The sequence below is a fragment of the Pteronotus mesoamericanus genome, unplaced genomic scaffold (assembly GCF_021234165.1).
Source record: "Pteronotus mesoamericanus isolate MK-2021 breed Mesoamerican mustached bat unplaced genomic scaffold, CSHL_Meso_final scaffold_85, whole genome shotgun sequence".
Classification (NCBI taxonomy): Eukaryota; Metazoa; Chordata; class Mammalia; order Chiroptera; family Mormoopidae; genus Pteronotus; species Pteronotus mesoamericanus.
In genome coordinates, this window is record NW_026555329.1 from 65300164 (window position 1) to 65307658 (window position 7495).

Genomic DNA, 7495 nt, shown 5'->3' on the forward strand with positions numbered 1-7495 from the left:
GGGAAGCACTTTAGCTGTCTTTCCATTCTAAATGATAGCTTTGCTGGATAGAGTAATCTTGGATGTAGGTACTTGCCTTTCATGATTTTGAATACTTCTTTCCTGTCCCTTCTTACCTGAAAGTTTTCTTTTGAGAAATCAGCTGATAGTCTTATGGGGGCTCCTTTGTAGGTAACTGTCTCCTTTTCTCTTGTTGCTTTTAAGATTCTCTCCTTATCTTTAACCTTGGGTAATTTAATTATGATGTGCCTTGGTGTGTGCTTCCTTGGGACTTTCTGAGTTTTCTGCATCTCCTGGAAGTCTTTTTCCTTTGCCAGTTTGGGGAAATTCTCCTTCATTATTTTTTCAAATAAGTTTTCAATTCCTTGCTCTTCCTCTTCTCCTGTGGCACCCCTATGATTCAGATGTTGGAACATTTAAAGTTGTCCCAGAGGTTCCTAAGCCTCTCCTCATTTTTTTTTGAGTTCTTGTTTCTTCATTCTGTTCTGATCAAATGTTTATCTCTTCCGTCTGTTCCCAATCATTGATGTGAGTCCTGGTTTTCTTCCCTTTACTGTTGGTTCCCTGTATATTTTTCTTTATTTCACTTTGCATAGCCTTCACTTCTTCTCCATTTTGTGACCATACTCACCCATTTCTGTGAGCATCCTGATTACCAGTGTTTTGAACTGTGCCTCTGATAGGTTGGCTAGCTCTTCATCATTTAGTTCTATTTTTGGAGTTTTTATCTGTTCTTTCATTTGGGCCATGTTTCTTTGTCTCAGCACGCCTGTTACGTTGGAAGGGGCGGAGCCTTAGGTCTTCACCAGGGTAGGGCAACCCAGGTTGCTGCGTTGTGATGTTATAGGTGGGGGAGGGGTCCAAGAGGTAATGCTGCTTGCTCAGCTCTGGGCTGGCTTTCAGTCCTTTCCCCTGCTACCCACAAACAAACTGGACCCTTCTGGTGCCTATTCCTGGGTGGGTGGGTTTGTGTACATTCTGGGACCCTGTGGGTCTCTCCAATGAACTCTCCTGTGAGGCTGGGATTTTCTCCCACTGCCGCATCCCCACAGATTTTTACAGCCAGAGGTTTTGGGGATTTCTTTTCCTGAGCTGGAACCTTGGGGTGCACAGCCTGTCTCGCTCCCAGTTGTTCCTCCCAGTTTATCTGCATGCAGGTGTGGGACCACCTGGTCCACCAGCTGCCACCTCACCCGCCTGGCTCTCCAGCCAGCCACCTTGCCACGGGTCCTCTCCACCGGGCTGCGTGTCTCCGCCCCTCCTACTGGTCTGGATGAATGTTTCTTCTTTAACTCCTTGGTTGTTGGACTTCCATACAGTTCAATTTCTGGCAGTTCTGGTTATTTTTCGTTTTTTAAATTTGATGTTGTCCTTCTTTTGGGTGTGCGAGGAGGCAAAGTGTCGGTGGGATTTCCATTCTTGGTGAATGGCGACTGGGAGAGCCTGGGTCCACTCAAGCTTAACTGGACAGTGCAAGTGCCTATTGTAACGAAATTTCTGCGGTAGATGTGGCGAAGTTCCTTGCTAACAATGAATTGTTCCTAAGATCTGATTGTGGGAATAGAGCAGATGGACTTTTTAGGAGCAAATATGAATACCTCCACCCTGTAGAAGTGAACCATAGGCCTAGAGTTAGCTATAATAGTAACCTCTACTTGTACTTTTAACATTTGAAAAGCATCTATTGATTTGTTCAACAGGTAGTCATGGAGCATGTGACATGTATAACAACAGCATGTTGGGCGCACTAAGACATGCAAAACAATCCAGCCAGAACAGTGAACTATTAAAAGCTAAGAAGTAAAGAAGGTAATGGTTCTCAGCTAGGGGGATTTTGCCCCCCATACCCCCCACCCCCTTCATTTAGCGATATCTGAAGGCATTTTTGATCCTCACAACTAGAGGGGTACTGCTGACATCTAGTGGGTAGAGGCCAGTAATACTGCTGGACGTTCTAAAATCCACAGGATAACCCATCGTGACAAAGAACTACCCAGCTCAAAATGTCCATAATGCTTTGGTTGAAAAGCCCTGATATAAAGCAATTACATGCAACTGGGTAATGCTAACTCTTGGAGTTACATGTAGCATGACAGAAGAGGCCGACTGCCATCAGCCAGAGTGATCAGGGAAGGTTTCCCAGAGGAGAAAGAATAGACGGGGGTCTTTGAAGGAGTTCAGACTTAGGAAGGGAGGGGCCTGGAGGGGACATTCCAAAGAGGGAATGTAGCATGAGCAAAAGTGCTGAGGTGGAGTGAGTGAGCCAGGACGTTTCTGGGACAGTGAACAGGCCACCCGAGACAGAGCATTATCGCCACTCCACAGTCTGCGGGTTGGGTCAGGCGAGCATCTTATGGTATCTCCATGTGACATATGAGAAAACCAAAGCACAGAAAGCTTCATGTGGTCCCTGAGCTGGGGCCCGGCACCGGTCCTCCTCTTGCCTAGGCCCTGGGCTTTCCCCACGGTGGCCTGCTTGGGCCCCACTTTGTCCTGCTTGCTGCCACCAGGAGCTAAATGGAACCATGGGGACATCACCCAAACAAAAGCTTCCTGCGGCCCTGAATTCAGTTGGCCTGCTCTGTCTCTTGGCCTGGAAAGACACCCTACAGAAACCTAGATACACACACGGAGACTTCTCAAGCAATAAATGGAGAGAGAAGTTGGTAGAAAAAGGAATCATGTTTTCAAGAACACAGATACACAGTCAATATGGAGCATCAGTCAACAGACGAGCTGGGGAAGACAAGTCACTGACCAATATAAGCAGCTTGCGGCGGCAGCAGCTCCATCCTTATGAGCAAAGAAGCCACAAGCATAGGAGAGCAGGACAAGGAGGAGCCTGGGACAGGTGAAATGGGTAGAGTGAAAGGGACAACTGGGAGTCCCCCACTCAGACACTCTGAGGAGCCAGGGAAAGGTACCAGGGGGGCAAAGACTGGTGTGCATCTGAGAAAGGAGGGGCCAGGTCCCGGGAATTTTCCAGGAACAGCGTCCAGGAGCAGGGTCAGAAAGGGGTGGGAAAGAGAATGAAGGGCAGGACAAAGAGTGAGGCAGGGTTTTAGGCCAGAGGGGATGATGCGGGCCTGGGATTCCAGGGGGAAAGCGCCAAGTGGAATGCCGGGTGTTGCCCACAGGCTCCTGGGAGGCGAGAACTCATCGACTTGTGCCCCAGCCACGGGGGAGCTGGGCGAGGTTGGGTGCGAAAGAACAGCCAGGGAGATGAGAGATTAGAGGTCCTGCAGGAGAAGGAGCCCCAAACCCGGGTCTCACTCCCACCCCTGCCAGCCACCCACGTCCAAGCGGTGGGGGTCGATGGGAGAAAGAGGCAGGGGGCACCATCCTAAGACTCTTCTCCCTCACCCCTTCGTGTCCCTGGCCTGGCCTCCAGGGAGTTTGCATCTCCAGTGCGGATGAGGCTGGGGCCATGCAGAGTTGGTGCAGGGGTGCGGGTGGAGTGGAGCCGTAGGAGGAGAAAGATCTGTGCCAAGGCTACAGCATCTCCTCGCACCCATGAGCTGCCCGTCCTTTTACCCCTGAGATGCAGGTGGCACAAGAGGATAGTCCACCCACCCTCCTTCACTTTTATTTCCAACCATTTCCCAGCCTGGCCTTATAAGAAAAATGTAAACAACATGCAAACCTCATTTTTCTCTTGCCTGGGAGGGCCTGACATTATCACAGCAACAGCAAGCCCCAGCGTTCACCCCAAGCCATTCTTGCCTCTTGCCCAGGGCTTGAAAACAGGGGGTGCAGGCACCGGTGCTGCCAGCGGGGGCCCAGGCCGCCAGGGCAGACCCCCATCCTGGTGGCTGCATTGCCTGGCCCGGTGGGTACTTTAGAGTGGCCAGGCTGCCACAAGCGTTCTCAGGTGTGACCAGAGCCACCCTCGCTCCCTGCCTGCCTAAGCCCCTGCCCTCTCCTGCCTATGGCCAGAGAGGGCAAGCAGGGCGGAGGGCAGGAAGGAGAGGTGAACAGGGGCCTCCGCCTTAAGGAGAAAGCCTGGGTGTTGAAGGAGAGGCCCGTCACAGGAGACATATCCCCACGTCCTCACTCTCCCAAGCCTTGCTCTGCACTTGCCCAATCCATCCAAGGGCACTTCTGGAAGCATCCCCTCCCCACGCTGCTCCCAGGCAGGAGACAGGGTTGGTTCCCACATCCTGCATCTCCCTCCTTCCTCACCCACTCACTCCCCTGGGACGCACTTGAGGGGACACATGAGAGGACTGATCAGTTCTCCTGTTTCCACATCCTCTTCCCAAGTACTACAGCTCACACCCTAACTCAGCCCTCAGGGTGGGTGTGAGGGCTCCCAGGGTTCTCTGCTGGAGCCTTGAACTTCTTGGCTGGTCCCCAGGGCCCTGCGCAGGCCTCCAGCCCCACCTGGTTACCTGCAGACTGGAGCTGTATCCATAGCACCATTTTCCTCTCCCGCAGGTGCAGCTGCAGCGTGGCCTGGAGTCGCTGGGGAGCGCTAAGGCACCGAAGTACCGGAAAGAGCAAACTTGGGGTGAGACGGGGGAGGCGACCTCTTTATTCCTTCCAAGGTACAGAGGTGCGCCTGACGGCCCCACTCATGGGAAAACTGACTGAGAAAGGTTATCTTTAAATGACATTTAAAAATTAAGATACAATTCACATATCACGAAATCCACCATTTTCAAGTATACAGTTCAATGATTTTTAGTATGATCACAAGGTTATACAATCGTCACCACTAATTCCAAAACACTTCCATCACCCAGAAAAGAGGCCCCACGCACAGCAGCAGTGACTTCCCATCCTCCCCTCCCTTCCACCCCTAGCAACCACTGATCTACTTTCTAGGTTTGCCTATTCTGGGCTTTTCCTGTAAACGGGATCACGCAATATGTGGCCTTTTATGTCTGGATTTTAATTTACTTTAAAATTTTTATTTGCATGTAGTAAAATTCAATTTGCTCTACAGTTCTGAGTTTGACAATGTATAGTCATGTAACGACCGACATGATCAAGATATCAAACAGTTCCCATTACCTTATGCTACCCCTTCGTGGTCAATTGTTCCCTCCCACGTCCCCCCGAGGGCCCTGATCTGTTTTCTCTTCCTGTAATTTTGCCTTTTCCAGAATGTTTTCTATGTGGAATCAAATAATATGTAGACTTTCAAGTCTGTCTTCTTTTACTTAGAATGGTGCATTGAAGATTCATCCTTATTGTTGCCTTTATCAGTAGTTCCTTTTTCATTGTTGAGTAGTATTCCACTGTGTGGTTGTAGCCACTCAGATTGCTTATCCACCCACCAGTTGAAAGACATTTGGGGTGTTTCCAGTTTGGAGCAGTTACTAATAAAGCCTCTATAGACATTCACATAGAGATTTGTTGTGTAAACATAAGTTTGCATTTCTCTTGAGTAAATAGGAGTGGGGTTGATGGGATGTATAGTAAGTATATGTTTAATTTTACAAGAAAGTGCTAATCTGTTTTCCAGAGTATCCAACCATTTTGCATCCTTAGTTTTAATTGCTCTGCATTTGGTATCATCTGTTTGTTCTTCTAATAAGTACTATAAAAACAATTTCAAAATTTGTTTAAAATCACATATGGTAAGTGGCAAAGCTAATATTTAATTCTAGTCTGTCTCCAAAATCCATTCTTTGTATGTGTGTGTGTGTGTGTGTGTGCTCTGCACATATTGCTTCTTAAACAATTCATTTTCTCCAGTGGCCCAAACCTGAGGCTTGGCTTCTTGCCTTCCTCCCCAACAACACAAGTTTCAGAACCTGCTTCCGGTTCTCCACTTCCTCCCCAACGACGTGAGTTTCAGTACCCGCTCCAGGTTTGCCACCAACTGTCAGACCCTGGGCTCCATGCAGTCGCCCAGCCCACTCCACCAGCATCTAGGGTGGTTGGTGGTCCGGGGGCCTGGCCACAAGAATGGCTGGGGGTCTGGTAGGCATAGGGGTCACCCAGGAGAGAAGGAAACTATACAATGCCAGAGTGACCACCTAGCCTCTCATCTGGAGACACTCAGGAGCTTGGAGGCTGATAATCGGCAACTGGAGAGCAAAATGCAGGGACACCTGGGGAAGAAGGGGCCCAGGTCAGAGACTGGGGGCTTTATTTCGAGGCCGAGGTACCTGAGGGCTTGGGTCTTTACAAGTTCTGTGGACAGTGCCCGCATCGTTTTGCAGACTGACAATGCGGGTCTTGCTGCTGATGACCTCAGAGTCAAGTATGAGACAGAGCTGGCCTTGCACCAGTCTGTGAAGATTGGCATCAGTGAGCTCTGAAAGGTCACCAATGACATCGATATCACTAGGCTACAGCTGGAGATGAAGGTCAAGGCTCTCAAGGAGGAGCTGGTCTCCTCCAAGGAGGAGGTGCATGAAGAAGCACCACAAGGAGGAAGTATATGGTCTACAAAACCAGATTGCCAGCTCTGGGTTGACTGTGGAGTTGGATGCCCCCAAATCTCAGGACCTCAGCAAGATCATGTGGACAGCCAGGCCCAGTAGGACAAGCTGGTTCAGGAGAACAGAAAGGAGCAGAACAAGTACTGGTCCCGGCAGACAGGAGAGCACCACAGTGGTCACCTGACAGACCGCTGAGATGGGAGCTCCTGGGATGACCCAGAGCTGAGATGTGCGGTCAGTCCTTGGAGGTCGACCTGGACTCCTTGAGAAATCTGCAGGCCAGTTTGGAGAACAGCCTGTGGGAGGCGGAGACGTGCTTTGCCAGGTGGATGGAAGAGCTAAATGGGATCCTGCTGCACCTGGAGTAAGAGCCATCCCGGACCGGGGCAGAGGGGCAGCGCCAGGCCCTGGAGTGCGAGGCCCTGCTGAACATCAAGGTCAGGCTGGAGGCTGAGATCGCCAAGCACCTCCACCTGCTGGAAGAAGGGGAGGGCTTTGATCTTGTTGACGCCATAGGCAACAGCAGCTCCATGCACTCCTTCCAAAGACTGCCACCCCCACAGGATTGTGGACGGCAAACTGGTGTCCGAGGTCAATGACACCAAGGCAGCAGAAGTGGGGCACCCCTTGGGGGACAGAAGGCCAAAAAAAAGTTCAGAGATCATCAAACATTAAAAACAAAACAAGAAAAAACAATTCATTTACTCCACTTTGACTCAGAGCACTGTGATGGGTAGCTAATAAGTACACCACCAGTAAGAATAATCTAGGTTACGTCACAGTAACCCAACTCCCAGTGACTTCATTTTTTTAAAGAGTTTATTTATTTATTTTTAGAGAGGGGAAGGGAGAAGAGAAACATCAATGTGCGGTTGCATTTCACGCCCCCTGCTGGGGACCTGGCTTGCAACACAGGCTTGTGCCCTACACTGGGAACCAAACTGGTGACCCTTTCATTTGTAGGCCAGCGCTCAGTCCACTGAGTCACACCAGCCAGGAAGCATTGCATTATTCTAAAGATCAGTCCCATGCAGGATTTTCAACACCCTCTTGCCTTTTCTAGCTACAGAAAGCCTTGGCTGGTCTGCGGAGCCCCTGCA

At 50.1% G+C, this 7495-nt stretch overlaps 1 pseudogene; it reads left to right on the forward strand.

Moving 5' to 3' along the window:
- Positions 1-6050: 6050 nt before the first annotated feature.
- Positions 6051-7070, forward strand: LOC129063226 (keratin, type I cytoskeletal 18-like; annotated as a pseudogene).
- Positions 7071-7495: the final 425 nt, after the last annotated feature.